Source organism: Eurosta solidaginis, chromosome X (assembly GCF_040869045.1).
Source record: "Eurosta solidaginis isolate ZX-2024a chromosome X, ASM4086904v1, whole genome shotgun sequence".
Lineage (NCBI taxonomy): Eukaryota > Metazoa > Arthropoda > Insecta > Diptera > Tephritidae > Eurosta > Eurosta solidaginis.
Window position 1 is genome coordinate 58,881,218 of NC_090324.1, and position 19,115 is coordinate 58,900,332.

Genomic DNA, 19,115 nt, shown 5'->3' on the forward strand with positions numbered 1-19,115 from the left:
GATTTTCTCTCGAATACTCCAAGAACCATTTTATCTTCTCTCGACACCTTCCATGATTCCGAGCCATACATCAGGACAGGTATTTTGAGTGACTTATAGAGCGAGAATTTTGTTCGTCGAGAGAGGACTTTACTTTTCAATTTCCTAAAGAAACACTAGTTGGCAAGTTATTCTCCGTTTGATTTCTAGGCCAACATTGTTTTTGCTTTTAATGCTGCTTCCCAAAGAAACGAAATCCTTCACAGTCTCGAATTTATATCCGTCAACAGTGACGTAGCTACAAAGGCCACGATGACAGCAAGTACTTCGTCTTGTCCAAATTTACTGCAAGACCCACTTTTTTTGCTTCAATTTTTTTGAACAGCCCGGCGGGTATTCCGTCATTACTTGGCACCTTGTGATTTTTTAGCCGTTATATTGGATGCCGGGGAGTGTTTTTCATCATCGACGATCGGGGTATCGGGTTTGTCTTCCCACACACTATGTACGTCAGTTAACAGATCGCCATTTTCGTTCCTACATGAATCTGCCCCGGCCTTGAAACCTTATGATATTAAAAGAGCATGAAATATGTATGGTAACCGAAAATAATAATATTTTTGCGCGATAAATATCCGGGGATATAGAATGTGGTGTGTTAATGGGAGCATTCATTGGTCATCCTACAGGTTTTAGGCCGACTCCATGTACATCTGATAAGGCAGATAACTTTTTTTGCTAAGAAACATTTTATGGCAAAAACACAATCGAAAGGTTTGCCAAGCCACCAAATCAATTTGATGTTAGTTGTTCGCCCGCTTTCAAAAAGGAAGAAAAAATATACTCCGAAAATTTAATTTTTACTCCGGCGTAGTCGTTTGCTCAGGTAACAGTTTTAAATACTCCGAGCACTGGTAGCGAAATATGAGAGAAATGTAATAAATCGAAAACTTTAAAAGCTTTACATCATCAAACTTTCGATTATGAGCTTTAACTACAGCTGTTAACATTGACTTTTGTTTTCCTTGCTCGTATTCAAGCACTAATACATTTCAGTTACCATATAGTGAGTAAACGAGAGCTTTGTAATAGAACTCGGAGACTATCAGACGTAGAGAATAAATCTGATTAATTGATCTCGCTCACTATCTCACCGATAACCTTTTAAATTTTGCATTAGTATGTATGTGTAATTACCACACTGTAGCATAAATTTTGTGAACTTGAAATTAAATAGAGAAGACTATGCTATACTTGATATTTTGTAGATACGAGAAATGTTATAATTGAAAAACATTGAGACATGTTATAATTGAAAAAGGAAGGTCAGCTATTAGGTTTTCATTAATACTCTAGTATGTATGAATTTTAATAGAGGCGATTAGGCTGTAAAATATTTGGCGGTATCGAGAGTCGCTCGAACCAGAATTGTTCATAGATTGAATGAAAACAGAAACATGTAAGTTAAATTTTGAGTGAGGGATTTGAAGCTGTTATAAACTTTAAACAGAGAAAGTTTAATCAGACATACATATGTATACATATATTAAGTTGTTGTTTGATATCGTACACAAACTTTTATATTTTGCTCTTTTGCTGTAAGTTTTCCGTTATCATATTGTTTCAAAATTGGTTTGATGACACCCACTAACATGAAATATTAGGTTACATATCTATGTATATTGTATACTGAGTAGTAAGTTGTGGAGAATGAAATCAGGGATCGGAAATAAGATCATTTTTGTAATAAAGTTAAGTTGAGAAATTTAATATGGATATAATGGTGTAAATCTTTTCTATAGTTGCTAGCTGAGGCAATGGTAGGTATTCTTTTGGGCTAAAAGAGCAAACGTATATGATTTCTTTTAGCAGGTTGGGTGGGTTATGACGGAAGGGCAACAACACCTTCAGCCTTCCAAAGAGCGGCCGGAAGGGTTTAACCTAGGCTATTGGTATGACAACGGAGGTAAGCAGGTTTAAACTTTGAGTTTGTAGGATCTGGTAAGGTTTAAGCAAATTTAATTTTTAGCATGTGTAACCCTTGTTGGCCACAAATAATTTTTTTTTAAACCTCTGTTTGAAATTTGTATGTGAAGCCGAGAGAAAGGCAGTGAAGGAGCAAGTTCCCACCCTCATTCGCTGGTAGTAGCAAAAAGAGTACCCACTCCTTAAACCTTATATGCACTCGGAGAACTAAGTTGTTGATTTGTCGGTGTCCTAGTGTATGGTTGAGTTCCTGGGGATCTATATTGGGCGAGACTCGCCTAGGCCCACTTTCATCCTGGTTCATTACATAAATGGCGCCGAAGGTTACGTTTCCATAAAATTTTGTATATATTTTTGTTCTTTAATTTCTCATCTCCCAAAAGATTCTTTCTTGGAGTGTCATGATCTGGATTATTGCGGAGGTGAACCGGAGAAACTTTAGCAGAATGTCTTAAATTCCAATTGCACTTTAGTCGGAGATATTGATAACCATTAGCTTATGTCGAAGTCATACCCGAAGAAAGTGATATGCATAAATTCTTTACTTTTATTTTTTTAGTTTTGGTAAAACTTCGTTCGAGATTTTCTCTACTGGGTTACCTCGGTAGACTACTCGCGTTGTTCACCGCATCATTTTTTTATGCAGTACCGTTGTAGGTGGTTGGAGATGTAGTTAGTTGGTAACTAAACTCTCGCCACATAACTAGACTCGAATTTGCAGAAGAGGTAGTTTCTTTTGTTATCGATTGTCAAACCATTTCCGGGTAAATTCAACCGGCAGTGATTACAGTTTTAATGTCCCATGTAAGTCCTCAAATGTAGCAACTATGTCAAACAAACAAATTCGAATTTCCTTTACGTGGAGAAATAAAAAAAATTTTTTTTTTAGTTTTTTATTGATATTCTTTCTAGAAAGAAACCCAAATAAGTGTAGGTAAGTGTAGCTTATTGATATAAATAATAAATACTTTTCGGAATTTTACAGCAACGTTATCAATTTTTTTTATCTTTAATCAGCAAATCTGATATTTTTTTTGCAAGGCAGTTCGTCATGGTTCATCATCGTCCAGTAATACGGTAGATATTTGTAACTTATTTGCCAAATTATTTCAGAAGGTATACTCAGATCCTACCTCTTCACCTAGTCCGACATTCTACTCTGGTTCTCCGCGTCAAATTTCTTCTTTTGATATTACAGCCGAAGATGTATTTCTGTCAATTTCAAAATTGAATAATAGTCCGAAATCAGATAGCGAGGGATTTTCTCCGTTATTCTTCAAACTATGTTCAAATACAATTTCTGAACCCCTGGCAATTCTTTTCCAAGGATGCTTGAACCATGGGATATTTTTAGACTCTTGGAAGTTATGCTCCATAAATCCGGTATTTAAGTCTGGTGACCGCAATGATATTCGCAACTACAGACCTATTGTTAAGCAGAGTACTCTGGCAAAACTATTCGATATTATCCTTCATAGCAAATTGTTTCACTACATAGTCAAGGCTATTGTTGAGTGTCAGCATGGGTTTTTTCCTGGCAGGTCTACTTCTACCAATCTGGCTTTAGTCACTAGCCAAATTGTAGATGCCTTTGAGAACCATGCGCAACTAGACGTCATCTATACTGACTTCTCGAAAGCATTTGACAAGGTCGACCACTCTATACTCTTGCAAAAACTGGGGATGTACGGAGTGACCGGAAGTTTGCTGAAGTTCTTCTCAAGTTTCTTATCGAATAGAAAGCTTTTTGTGTCAATCGGAGCCAACCAGTCTACTGCGCTTATTAACGCTTGGTCTGGAATCCCACAGGGAACCCACTGTGGCCCTCTGTTGTTCCTAATTTTTATTAATGATCTACCTCAAAAATTAAAATTTGCTAAATGTTTAATGTTTGCAGACGACGTCAAACTCTTTCTAACCGTACGGGATACTTCCGACTGCATTAACTTGCAATATGATCTCGATTCTTTTAATGAATGGTGTTCAAGTAATAACCTACTTTTAAATACTAACAAATGCTGCGTGGTTTCCTATTCTAAAAGGGTCACTACAACCTTTTTCAACTACAAATTAAATGCTGGATCTTTAAACCGTTGTCGAGAGATAAAAGATCTGGGTGTAATGTTTGACAACCAACTTTCTTTTTCTGGTCACATCGACTTTATTATTTCCAAATCTTTTGCAATGGTTGGGTTTATTAGACGTAATTCCAGGGACTTCAAGGATCCGATGACTTTGAAGGCACTTTTTACGGCATTGGTAAGAAGTCGTCTGGAATATTGCTCGATTATATGGAGTCCATTCTATGAAGGTAGCTCACATAAAATTGAGAGAGTTCAAAGAATTTTCACCAAAATTGCTTTGCGTATGCTTCACTGGCCCGATGGCCTCCCATCATATATCAGCAGGCGTAAATTGCTCGGACTCCAGGCTTTGTATGACCGTAGAACTTGTATCTCACTCATGCTTGCCTATAACGTTATCAACGGTAATATAAACTGCCCTGATTTATCTAATTTATTCGTTTCATATATTCCACCACGTGATCTAAGGCACACCAGACTATTTGTTGAAGTAACTCATCGAACGAATTACGCGTTGAATGAACCCATATCCAAGGCTTTACACCTAGCAAATCGATATAGTGGTCTTCTTAACTTTAATAATAGCATTTATAAATTTAAGCTTGAACTTTTCTCTATTTTTAACTAGTCTGTAAGGAAGTTTGTACTTTTTAGACCGAAATATAAATATAAATAAATATAAATATAAATATAAATATAAAATCTAAATCTCACAAATGCAGAGGAGGAACTAATCTGCACCATTTGTAGCGATACTGTGCGACACGACCGAGTAGAGACTCCGTGCAAGCACAACTTTCACAGGCAGTGTATAGTTAAGTGGATAGAAACCAATGCTTCTTTTCCGACCTGCAGAGAACCAGCTACAGTATCAGATTTCCCAAACGTGTCTAGTACGACTGAGGCGGCTGGTTCAACGTCGAATACTTCATTCCGCGCGAGAGGGGGTGCGGTAGCTAGAAACAGAAAATCACGCGTTTGGTAACGCAAACGTCTAGAAACGCGGCAGCAAATCTGAACAGACCAAATTTTAACCGATCGCCACGACAAATCGCCAGACCGACAGCTAGTGCTCAAACGCAGGTCACCGCGGTAGACGACTCTATGGTACGGCGCTTAATTCAAGAATCCCTGAATGGCTTCCGCGAACAAATGACAGAGCTCAAATCGGCAGTGTGCTCAAACGCAGGTCACCGCGGTAGACGACTCTTTGGTACGGGGCTTAATTCAAGAATCCCTGAATGGCTTCCGCGAACAAATGACAGAGCTCAAATCGGCAGTGTGTTAAGCGCCCTACTCGAGCACTTAAATTTAGGAAGGAATCGCGTACGTCCATCGAATCGCCAAACTGAACGATTAGATTGGGGGAGTTGTGTGAAGGTTTGAGGCAAAAATATAAGGATCAGTTGAGCGACTACGACAGAAAGGAAAATATACGACGTCGAAAACAGCGCCCTAACGAACCATTCGACCAATTTTTGGACGAAATACTTGCGATGAATGATCGCCTGCGTTTCCCTATGTCTGGTCTAGAGTTAATAGAAACCATGGTTAGGAATTTAAAACCTGAATTAAGGTACGAACTATTACGTTTAGACATAGCCAAATTATCGACTCTCCGTAGGGAATGTCACCGTCATGAAAATTTCATGGCCAGCGTGGTTACTAGCCATCCAAATCGAAATTTTACAACGCGAAGAAATATCGCCGAAGTATCTGAAGGAACTTACGATCAGGACATCACAGATCCCGCGTCCATTGCCGAATTGGCAACGTATAGCCTTAAGTGTTGGAATTGTGACAGTATAGGCCATAGTTATTAAGACTGCACGAATCCAGTGCGATGGGTATTCTGTTACGGTTGTGGGAAATTAGACACGTATAAGCCGAGCTGTAATAAATGTAATGGGAATGCGGAAAACTTGCGTCAGGATGTCCGTCGACAGGGATATCCGAACCAGCAGCCTCGGATGTAGAAAATATTAAAATTTTAACAACTCCAATCAGCCGTGTTGCAAAACCATCAGGCTCGCCTAAATTGTGTCCAACAAAACACTTTCATATCCGGGTAGTCGAATACAACCAGCGACGAGCTGAAATATTTTCAACATTACCGAAAATTGTTTCACGTTCGACGCGGCATATGGAGAACTTTTGGGCTAGGAGAGTTTGCCTAAGTTTCTTATATCAGCGATTATCTACAAATCTCCAGACAATAGACCATTTATACAGATAGGTATCAACGATGAGCAAATGTTAGCCTTACTAGACATAGGTGCAAACAAAAACGTGTTAGGAGGCCAGCTGGCGAAATCAATGTTAACTAACAATGCTTCTGCTTCAGGTTTTAAAGGCCACGTAAAAACAGCGGATGGCCAACGACAACAAATAAGCCGGATAGTTTTAATACCAGTTATAATGGTCAAGAGAAAAATATAGAATTTTTAATAGTTCCGTCAATTGCTCAGTCAGCCATATGTGGGATGGATTTTTGGAATGAGTTTGGCATCAGGATTGTATACAAATTCGCTAACACAGCACTAGGCACTTTTCCAATTAAAAAGAGGGCACACGGGGGTTATGTTAAATTGGTATATGTATATGTATTTATATTGTTGTTATTAACAATTTAAACTTTAACGTATATAAACAAAGTTATAAAATGAGTTTAATTATTATTTAAAACGAAATTAAAAAGAAAGAGTTGCGCGACGGCGGGCGGGCGGTAAAATAAAAATGAAGCGAACGTTGACGGGCACGATCGATGCGTAGCGAACGGGCTGGTAGTTAATGATAAACTGAAAATTGAGAGTGAGCGCGGTAGCAGACACAGCTGAGCTGCCATGGTTGTGTTTGGCCGCACTGACCGGTTGTTACCAGACGGAGGGGGAGGACCTAATCTGAAAATCGGATCATGTCTTCAACAAGGATAAAGTTCGATTCGCAATGTAGTTATGTAAATTCGATCGATAACAATTCTGATGATATCTTGTCTTTAAACTCTCACCAACGAGGACAACTAGAAGGTATATTAGAGTCCTTCCCTAGTTTTGAGAGGGATGGACTGGGATTGACAGAAATAGTAGAACATGTCATCGATACAGATGATGCAAAGCCAATCAAACAGAGGTATTACCCGATATCGCCGGCCGTTGAAAAGTTACTTTGTGAAGAAATAGATAGAATGTTGGAACTAGGAGTCATAGAGGAAGCTCCTTGCTCAGCATGGTATCGCCGGTAGTTTTAATTGTGAAGCCAGGAAAGGTAAGTTTTTGTTTAGATTCGCGGAAATTAAACGAGGTGTTGAGGGATACATATCCCATCCCAAATATTGAGGGATTGCTAAGCAGGCTTCTTCCCGTACTTTGCATTTCCGAGATTGACTTAAAGGATGCATTCTGGCAAATTAGTCTTGAAAAGCAATCGAGGGATAAGACTCCCTTTATCGTCCCTAACAGGCCCCTGTATCAGTTCAAAAGAATGCCTTTTGGATTATGCAACGCGCCCTAACCATGTGTAGACTGATGGACAAAGTGATACCATACAATTTAAAAACTCATGTCTTTGTATATTTGGATGATACATTGGTAGTATCATCCACATTTAATGAACACTTGATCCATTTGTCCGAAGTCTACACACTAGTGCGAAAGGCTGGCTTAACAATCGACATCAAAAAGAGTAAATTTTGTTTAAGCCCAGTCAATTACCTAGGTTTTATAGTTGGAAACGGAACTCTTTAGGTAGATCAAGAAAAAATTGCTGCGATTGAGACTTACCCTGTTCCAAAGACCGTACGTCAACTTCGAAAATTTCTCCGCATGACCGGATGGTACCGACAATTTATCGACGACTACTCTTCTATCACCTTCCATCCAACAGAGCTACTTTCCAATAAAAAAAATTTTACGTGGAATTCGGACTTGACTTCCGCCCCGTATTAATTCATCCAAATTACAACAAACCTTTTATACTACAATGCGATGCGAGTCAAGTAGGGATAGGTGCATGTCTGTTGCAAGAAGACGTTAACGGTCAAGAGCGCCCTATAGCCTATACCCCGAAGTAGCTAAATAAGGCCCAGCGAAATTACTCAGTGACCGAGTTAGAATGTCTAGCTGTGGTATTAGCGATAAAGAAATTTCGCATGTATATCGAAGGGATGGAGTTTAAGGTGGTGACGGACCATGCTAGTCTGCGATGGCTCATGCAACAAAAATATTTGGGCGGTCGTCTAGCCAGATGGGCGATCAAATTACAGGGATTTAATTTTACTATTGAACACAAAAAGGGAAGTGAAAATGTAATCGCGGGTGCTTTATCGCGTATACACGAAGACACGACTGAAACAGAAATCAATGAATTAGAACTAACCATTTTACCAGAAATTGATTTAAGCTCCGATGCTTTCAACTCGACAGAATACGAGGATCTGAAACTTCGGTTTCAGAACTCGAATTTACCCGTCTTTCAGGTTATCGGTGGATACATCTACCATCGTACAGACTTTGCTACCGGTAACAGTGATTCAGATGACAAGGCGTGGAAATTGTATGTGCCGACCGAACTGCGCCAACATGTAATATTCGCGGCCCATGATCCACCATCTGCAGTAGGGATTTTTGGCGAAATATGAAGTTTCACATATCACTACTGCTGTTTATTCGCCACAGTCGAATGAATCATAGAGAGTGAATCGTTCAATCAATGTTATAATTGAAAAAGTAATGTTAGCTGTTAGGTTTACATTAATTCTTTTGTATATATAAAGATTAGCAGAGAGAGATTATGCTATACTTGATATATTGTAGATACGAGAAATGTTATAATTGAAAAAGGAATGTTAGCTATTAGGTTTACATTAATTCTTTTGTATATATAAAGATTAGCAGAGAGAGATTATGCTATACTTGATATATTGTAGATACGAGAAATGTTATAATTGGAAAAGGAATGTTAGCTGTTAGGTTTACATTAATTCTTTTGTATATATAAAGATTAGCAGAGAGAGATTATGCTGTACTTGATATATTGTAGATACGAGAAATGTTATAATTGAAAAATGAATGTTATCTATTAGGTTTACATTAATACTCTAGTATGTATGAATTTTAATATAGGCTGTAAAATATTTGGCGGTATCGAGAGTCGCTCGAACCAGAATTGTTCATAGATTGAATGAGAACAGAAACATGTAAGTTAAATTAAGAGTGAGGGATTTGCAGATGTTATAAATTTTAAACAGAGAATGTTTAATCAGACACACATATGTAAACATTAAGTTGTTGTTTGATATCGTACACAAACTTTTAGATTTTGCTCTTTTGCTGTAAGTTTTCCGATATCATATTGTTTCAAAATTGGTTTGATGATACCCACTAACATGAAATATTAGGTTACATATCTATGTAAGTGTACATTGAGTAGTCAGTTGTGGAGAATGAAATCAGGGATCGGAAATAAGATCATTTTTGTAATAAAGTTAAATTGAGAAATTTAATATGGATATGATGGTGTAAATCTTTTCTATAGTTGCTAGCTGAGGCAATGGTAGGTATTCTTTTGGGCTAAAAGAGCAAACGTATATGATTTATTTTAGATGGTTGGGTGGGTTATGACGGAAGGGCAACAACACCTTCAGCCTACCACAGAGCGGCCGGAAGGGTTTAACCCAGGCTATTGGTATGACAACGGAGGTAAGCAGTTTTCAACTTTGAGTTTGTAGGTTCTGGTAAGGTTTAGGCAAATTTAATTTTTAGCATGTGTAACCCTTGTTGGCCACAAATAATTTTTTTTAAACCTCTGTTGGAAATTTGTATGTGAAGCCGACAAAAATTCAGTGAAGGAGCAAGTTCCCACCCTCATTCGCTGAAGACTAGCTGGTAGTAGCAAACAGAGTACCCGCTCCTTAAACCCTATACGTACTCGGAGAACTAAGTTGTTGATTAGTCGGTGTCCTGGTGCATGGTTGAGTTCCTGAGGACCTATATTGGGGGAGACTCGCCTAGGCCCACTTTCACCCTGGTTCATTACATAAATGGCGCCGAAGCTTAGGTTTCCATACAATTTTGTCTATATTTTTGTTCTTTAATTTCTCATCTGCCATAAGATTCTTTCTTGGATTATTCTGGATTATTGCGGAGGTGAACCGGAGAAACTTTAGCAGAATGTCTTAAATTCCAATTGCACTTAAGTCGGAGATATTGATGACCATTGGCATATGTCGAAGTCATACCCGAAGTAAGTGATATGCATAAATTCTTTCGGCCACCGTGGTGTGATGGTAATGTGCTCCGCCTATCACACCGTATGCCCTAGGTTCGCACCCCGGGCAAAGCAACATCAAAATTTTAGAAATAATGTTTTTCAATTAGAAGAAACTTTTTCTATGCGGGGTCGCCCCTCGGCAGTGTTTGGCAAGCGCTCCGGGTGTATTTCTGCCATGAAAAGCTCTCAGTGAAATCTCATCTGCCTTGTAGATGCCGTTCGGAGTCGGCATAAAACATGTAGGTACCGTCCGGCCAATTTGTAGGGAAAAACAAGAGGAGCACGACGCAAATTGGAAGAGAAGCTCGGCCTTAGATCTCTTCGGAGGTTATCGCGCCTTACATTTATTTATTATTTTTTATTTTTTTAGTCTTGGTAAAACTTCGCTTGAAATTTTCTCTACTGGGTTACCTCGGTAGACTACTCGCGTTGTTCACCCCGTCATTTTTTTTATGCAATACGGTTGTAGGTGGTTGGAGATGTAGTTAGTTGGTAACTAAACTCTCGCCACATAACTAGACTCGAATTTGCAGAAGAGCTAGTTTCTTTTGTTATCGATTGTCATACCATTTCCGGGTAAATTCAACAGGCAGTGATTACAGTTTTCATGCCCCATGTAAGTCCTCAAATGCAGCAACTATGTCAAACAAATAAATTCGAATTTTCTTTATGTGGAGAAATTAAAAAAAAAAAATTTTATTTTTTTTATCGATATTCCTTCTAGAAAGAAACCCAAACAAGTGTAGATAAGTGTAGGTTATTGATATAAATAATAAATACTTTTCGGAATTTTACAGCAACGTTATCAATTTTTTTTTTATCTTTAATCAACAAATCTGAGATTTTTTTGCAATGGGAGTTCGTCATAGTCCAGAAAATCTGAATCTAAAAAATACAGAGGAGGAACTAATCTGCACCACTTGTAGCGATACTGTGCGACACGACCGAGTTGAGACTCCACGCAAGCACAACTTTCACAGGCAGTGTATAGTTAGGTGGATAGAAACCAATGCTTCTTGTCCGACCTGCAGAGAACCAGTGTCAGATTTTCCAAAAGTGTCTAGTATGACTGAGGCGGCTGCTTCACCGTCGAATACTTCATTCCGCGAGAGAGGGGGTGCGGTAGCTAGAAACAGGCCATTCACGCGTTTGGTAACGCAAACGTCTAAAAACGCGGCAGCAAATCTGAACAGACCAACTACAGAACAGACAGCTAGTGCTCAAATGCAGATCACGGCGGTAGACGACTCTATGGTACGACCCCCAGCGGGTAAGGGGGTAAGAATATACCCGCGGTAGGTATGCCTGTCGTAAGAGGCGACTAAAATACCAGATTCAAGGGGTGTGTAGCGCAACCCTTCAGGTTGCCAGCGCAATATATAGCATATCCAACCCTAAGTGTCAACCTCACCTATCCGCGGTGAATCCTGTTTCACTAACAGACGAGGCTGTGGCGACCCCAAGATTCCCATGGAACTTTGGGGGTGGGGAGGGAGGGGATGACCTAAAGGTTTAATGTGGCCGCATATTTCGTTCCCGAGATGGTCGGGCTAGCACCTTAATGGTGCTGTGGTACCGGAGCGTGCCGGATATGTATCCGGCAAAGGACCATCACATCGATATCACTCCCCAAAGCCTTCGGGGAGCAACCTTATCGCTACAACAACAACAACTCTATGGTACGGGGCTTAATTCAAGAATCCCTGAATGGCTTCCGCGAACAAATGACAGCTCAAATCGGCAGTGAGTTTATCGCCCTACTCGAGCACTTAAATTTAGGAAGGAATCGCGAACGTTCATCGAATCAAGACATCCCAGGGTGGCCACAGGAAATGCCGTTGAATGATCCTAAAGAGCCTCATACCCGACCGTACCGTGACAGAGGATATCTACCCCGGACCAGCGATCTACAGGCTAACAAAATTTCCAATCTTATTTCTAACTGGCATGTGTGTTTCATAGGCAAACCAAATGGTATGTCTGTCGAAGACTTTATATATCGGGTTAATGCACTAACACGGCAGTCTTTGAACGGGGAATTCGATGTATTATGCCGACACATATGTTGTTCAGTGATAGTGCGGAAGCTTGGTTTTGGCGAAACCATCGCCAAACTGAGCGATTAGATTGGGGGAGTTATGTTAAGGTTTGAGGCAAAAATATAAGGATCAGTTGAGCGACTACGACAGAAAGGAAAATATACGACGCCGAAAAGAGCGCTCTAACGACCCACCAATTTTTGGACGAAATACTTGCGATTAATGATCGCCTGCGTTTCCCTATGTCTGATCAAGAGTTAATAGAAACCATGGTTAGGAATTTAAAACCTGACCTCAGGTACGAACTATTACATTTAGACATAGCCAACTTATCGATTCTCCGTAGGGAATGTCACCGTCATGAAAATTTCATGGCCAGCGTGGTTACTGGCCATCCAAATCGAAATTTTACAACGCGAAGAAATACCGCCGAAGTAGCTGAAGGAATTTACGATCAGGATATCACAGAAGCCGCGTCCATTGCCGAATTGGCAACGGATAGCCTTAAGTGTTGGAATTGTCACAGTATGGGTCATAGTTATCAAGACTGCACGAATCGAGTGCGACGGGTATTCTGTTACGGTTGTGGGAAATTAGACACGTATAAGCCCAGCTGTAATAAATGTAATAGGAATGCGGAAAACTTGCGTCAGGATGTCCGTCGACAGGGATATCCGAACCAGCAGCCTCGGATGTAGAAAATATTAACATTTTAACAAGTCCTATCTGCCGTGTTGCAAAACCATCAGGTTCGTCTAAATTGTGTCCAACAAAACCCTTTCATATCCGGGGAGCCGAATACAACCAGCGACGAGCTGAAATATTTTCAACATTACCGAAAGTTGTTTCACGTTCGACGCGGCGTATGAAGAACTTTCGGGATAGGAAAAAGAGTTTGCGTACAAATTTCCAGACAACAGACCATTTATACAGATAGGTATCAACGATGAGCAAATGTTAGCCTTACTAGACAGCGGTGCAAACAACAGCGTGATAGGAGGCCAGCTGGCGAAATCAATGTTAGCTAACAATGCTTCTTCTTCAGGTTTTAATGACCACGTAAAAATAGCGGATGGCCAACCAAAGACCGTAGGCCAACTTCGAAAATTTCTCGGCATGACCGGATGGTACCGACGATTTATCGACGACTACTCCTCTATCACCTTCCATTCAACACAGCTACTTTCCAAGAAAAAAAATTTACGTGGAATTCGGACGCACAGAAAGCATTTGATGACCTCAAAAGGAAATTAACTTCAGCCCCCGTATTAATTCATCCAAATTACAAAAAACCTTTTATACTACAATGCGATGCGAGTCAAGAAGGGATAGGAGCATGCCTGTGCAAGAAGACGACAACGGTCAAGAGCGTCCTATAGCCTTATATGTCGAAGAAGCTAAATAAGGCCCAGCGAAATTACTAAGTGACCGAGTTAGAATGTCTAGCTGTGGTAGTAGCGATAAAGAAATTTCGCATGTATATCGAAGGGATGGAGTTTAAGGTGGTAACGGACCATGCTAGTCTGCGATGGCTCATGCAACAAAAATATTTGAACGGTTAACTAGCCAGATGGGCGATCAAATTACAGGGATTTAATTTCACTATTGAAAAAGGGAAGTGAAAATGTAATCGCGGTGCTTTATCGCGTATACACGAAGACACGACTGAAATAGAAATCAATGAATTAGAACTAACCATTTTACCAGAAATTGATTTAAGGTCAGATACTTTCAACTCGACAGAATACGAGGATCTGAAGCTTCGGTTTCAGAACTCGAATTTACCCGACTTTCAAGTTATCGATGGATACAGCTACCTTCGTACAGACTTTGCTAGCGGTAACAGTGATTCAGATGACAAGGCGTGAAAATTGTATCTGCCGACCGAACTACGCCAACATGTAATATTCGCGGCCCATGATCCACCATCTGCAGGAGGGATTTTTGGCGAAATATGGCGTTTCAGATATCACTATTGCTATTTATTCGCCACAGTCGAATGCATCAGAGAGAGTGAATCGTTCAATCAATGAGGCTCTTATATGTTACATACGCAAGGATCAGAGGGAATGGGATGCATGCACCAGCAGCATTAACTGTGCTCTGCGTAATAGTTTACACCAATCGTTAGGCTATACCCCATACTTTGCCGTGTTTGGACAACACATGATTACCCACGGAACATAGTACAGACTACTCCGGGAGTTACAACTGTTAGATGACAATACTGCTAGACTAGGCCGCCCCGACAACTTCCACCTCATAAGAGATACCATAAAGAAAAATTTGGAAAAAGCACATATCCGAAATACAAACACGTATAATCTACGAAGCCGTAGTAGAAACTTCCAAGTAGGACAAATCGTTACGAGAAGAAACTTTGTGCAGAGCAACCTAGCTAACAATTTTAACGCGAAGCTTGCACCGACTGGAGTAAAAGAAAAAATTAAGGCCATTAAATAATCATGCTACTATATTTTAGAAGACCTACAAGGCAAAGTGATAGGAACCTACCATGCAAAAGATCTATGATAAGAATTTGAAGTTACCTTAACAGCTCACTTTAATTATGTTTATCTACCGCTCATAAATCTCCATGTTTTCAGGTTCTTTGCTTTATGCTTATTCCATTAAGCAATATCAAAGAACCTGTGGTGTAAGGTGGGAGATTTATGTGGCAGTCCTAGTTCCGGTCGCCATAGGTAATAGGTATGGATTGTACATGTTGGTATTCCCAACACCTTTAACATAACATTTGAACGCGTATGTTAACAGCGGTTGAGCGAATTCGGCTAGTTAAGACATAAGATCGAAGGTGAGTTCAAAAATGTGGGAACAGTTTATAGCAGATACCTTAACAGCGGGACTGGCATTGTGGTTGAGAATGTCTCAAATTGTACCGAAGAAGTAAGATGAATTACTTACTTACTTAATTAGCGCTTAACCGTCTAAACGGTTATGGCCGTCCAACAAGGCGCGCCAGTCGCTCCTTCGCTCCGCCAACCGGCGCCAATTGGTCACACCAAGGGAGTTTAAATCGTTTTCCACCTGGTCTTTCCAACGGAGTGGGGGCCACCCTCTACCTCTGCTTCCATAGGCGGGTTCCGATAGAAACACTTTCTTGGCCGGAGAATCATCTTTCATTCGCATAACATGGCCTAGCCAGCGCATCCGCTGCGTTTTAATTCGCTGGACTATGTTGATGTCTGCGTATAGCTCGTACAGCTCATCATTAAATCTTCTTCGGTACTCGCCATCGCCAACGCGTAGAGGTCCATAAATCTTTCGAAGAACTTTTCTCTCGAACACTCCCAAAGCCGCTTCATCTGCTGTTGTCATGGTCCATGCTTCTGCCCCATATAGCAGGACGGGTACGATAAGTGACTTGTAGAGTATGATTTTCGTTCGCCGAGAGAGGACTTTACTTTTCAATTGCCTACCTAGTCTAAAGTAGCATTTATTGGCAAGATTGATTCTTCGCTGGATTTCAGTGCTGATGTTGTTGCTAGTGTTGATGCTGGTTCCCAAATAAACGAAGTCTTTTACTATTTCGAAATTATGGCTGCCAACAGTAGCGTGGTTGCCAAGGCGCATATGCGCTGACTCTTTGCTCGATGACAGCAGGTACTTCGTTTTGTCCTCATTCACCATCAAACCCATCTTTACCGCTTCTTTTTCCAGCTTGGAGTAAGCAGAACTAACAGCGCGGGTGTTTAGACCGATGATATCAATATCATCAGCATATGCCAGTAATTGCACGCTTTTATAGTATATTGTTCCAGTGTGGTTAAGTTCTGCAGCTAGTATAATTTTCTCCAGCATCAAATTAAAGAAATCGCACGATAGGGGGTCACCCTGTCTGAAACCTCTTTTAGTTTCGAACGGCTCGGAGAGGTCCTTCCCAATTCTGACTGAGCTGATGGTGTTGCTCAACGTCATTTTGCACAGCCGGGGAAACCAAATTCTGACATAGCGGCATATAGGCAGCTCCTTTTCGTGCTGTCTAAGGCGGCTTTAAAGTCGACGAAGAGGTGATGTGTGTCGATTCTCTTTTCACGGGTTTTTTCCAAGATTTGGCGCATTGTGAAAATCTGGTCGATGGTAGATTTACCAGGTCTGAAGCCGCACTGATAAGGTCCAATCAGCCGGTTCACGGTGGGCTTCAATCTTTCGCACAATACACTTGAAAGGACCTTATATGCGAAATTAAGAAGGCTGATTCCACGATAGTTGGTGCATTTTGCAGTATCCCCCTTCTTGTGGACTGGGCAAAGAACACTTAGATTCCAACCATCGGGCATGCTTTCGTCCGCCCATATTTTGCTAAGAAGCTGCTGTATGCGCCTTACCAACTCCTCGCCGCCGAACTTGAATAGCTCCGCAGGCAATCCATCAGCGCCCACGGCCTTGTTGTTTTTCAATCTGGTTATTGCTATTCTAACTTCGTCATAATCGGGCAGGGGGACATATATTCCATCATCATCGATTGCGGAATCGGGTTCTTCATCTCTGCGCGGTGAATTGCTGCCTCCATTTAGGAGAGCAGAGAAGTGCTCCCTCCATAATCTAAGCACTCTCTGGACATCAGTTACAAGGTCGCCGTTTTCATTCCTACAGGAGTTTGCCCCGGTCTTAAAACTTTCCGTCTGTCGCCGTATTTTTTGGTAGAATTTTCGGGCGTTATTCCTGGTGGCTAGCAGCTCAAGCTCCTCGCACTCACGCCTTTCTGCTTCTGCTTTTTTCTTCCTGAAAAGGCGTCTCGCTGCCCTTTTCAACTCACGATAGCGTTCACACACTCCTCTTGTCGCGCTCGCTTTTAACGTAGCCCTGTAGGCAGCGTCGAATTCCATCTGGTGGATTTGCGCGGTGAAGGCTGCCACACGTCCATGAGGAGACCCAATGGGAAATTTAAAGTCAAATACAATGCATTGATTCTAGGGGATAATTCGATATAATACAATTCAATAATCGAATATAATACAAGATACTGGTTATATATATAAATTCATGGATATACGTATGTGCAAGTGGGAGATGGGACGGGTGGCAGCCTACGCCGCGTAAACAACTATGCTTCCGCATTATCACTGAACAACATATGTACGTATCGGCATAATACATCGAAGTCCCCGTTCAAAGCCTGTCGTGTTAGTCCATTAACCAGATATATAAAGTCTTCGACAGATATACCATTTGGTTTGCCCGTGAAACGCACATGCCAGTTAGAAATAAGGTGGGAAATTTTGTTAGCCTGTAGATAGCTGGTCCGGGGTAGAGATTATCTGTCACGGTACGGTCGGGTATGAGGCTCCTACGGATCATTCAACGGCATTTACTGTGGCCAACTTGGGATGTCTTGATTCGATGGACGATCGCGATTCCTTCCTAAATTTAAGTGCTCGAGTAGGTCGCTTAACTCACTGCCAATTTGAGCTGTCATTTCTTCGCGGAAGCCATTCAGGGATTCTTGAATTAAGCCCCGTACCATAGAGTCGCCTACCGCGGTGACCTGCGTTTGAGCAATAGCTGTCGGTCTGGCGATTTGTCGCGGCAATCGGTTTAAATTTCGTCTGTTCAGATTTGCTGCCGCGTTTCTAGACGTTTTCTTTACGAAACGCGTGATTGGCCTGTTTCTAGCTACCGCACCCCCTCTCGCGCGGAATGAAGTATTCGACGGTGAAGCAGCCGCCTCAGTCATACTAGACACGTTTGGGAAATATGACAAAAAAGAAGCATTGGTTTCTATCCCCTAACTATAAACTGCCTGTGAAAGTTGTGCTTGCACGGAGTCTCAACTCGGTCGCGTCGCACAGTATCGCTATAAATGGTGCAGATTAGTTCCTCCTCTGCATTTGTGAGATTCAGATATTCTGGACTATGACGAACTGGCATTGCAAAAATTCCGAAAAGTATTTATTATATATATGAATAACCCACACTTACCTACACTTATTTGGGTTTCTTTCTAGAAAGAATATCAATCACCTCGGTGTTCTATGGACACTATCGCTGTGGGGAGAATGATTTTGCTATCATTTTCTGCATGAAACGATTTGATGCGGGCAGCGTTTGAGGTGGTGGGAAGTTCTTCGTTGGGAACTGGGTTGGTAACATCCTAACTAGTTGCTACTTGGGATGTTGTTTTCCGAGGGCCATTGGTTTGATGAGATACTCCGGCGTCGTGGAGGGTGGATTTGTGGCGACCTTGGCAGTAGAGGCACTTTCTTGTGCTTGTGCAATCTTTTAATGGATGGGTTTGGGACAGGCAGCTTTCGCACAGATTGTTTTCTCTCACGATTTTTTTTCGTTCAGGGATTGCCAGCTTTTTGTAACGCAAGCAGCTTTGTAGCGTGTGGGAGGACTGCTTGCACATTCTACAGGCGTAGATTTTTTGATGCTCGGCCACATGAGCATTTGTTCGATTTTGTGTGTAGTTGCTGTTCTGCGGGAGGTTGCGGCTTTGGTTTAGGGTCTGAGCCTGCCTGAACTGGGGATTGGTTTGACTTAAGGGAGGCCTTGAGAAATTGATGGAGGGTGGATTGTATCGGGGTTTGGCTGGTCGCCATTGATCCACCCTTTCCACTATCTCGTAGTGAGTAGTCAGAAATTGATCTATTTGGGATCAGTTCGGTAGGTCTCTTCTGGAGCGTAAAGATTGCTCCCAAAGCGCAACTGTATTTTCTGGGAGTGAGATTACCAGGTATATTAATATGGGGTCCCAACTCTCTGTCGAGACTTGTTGGTTTGCTAATATCTGGAG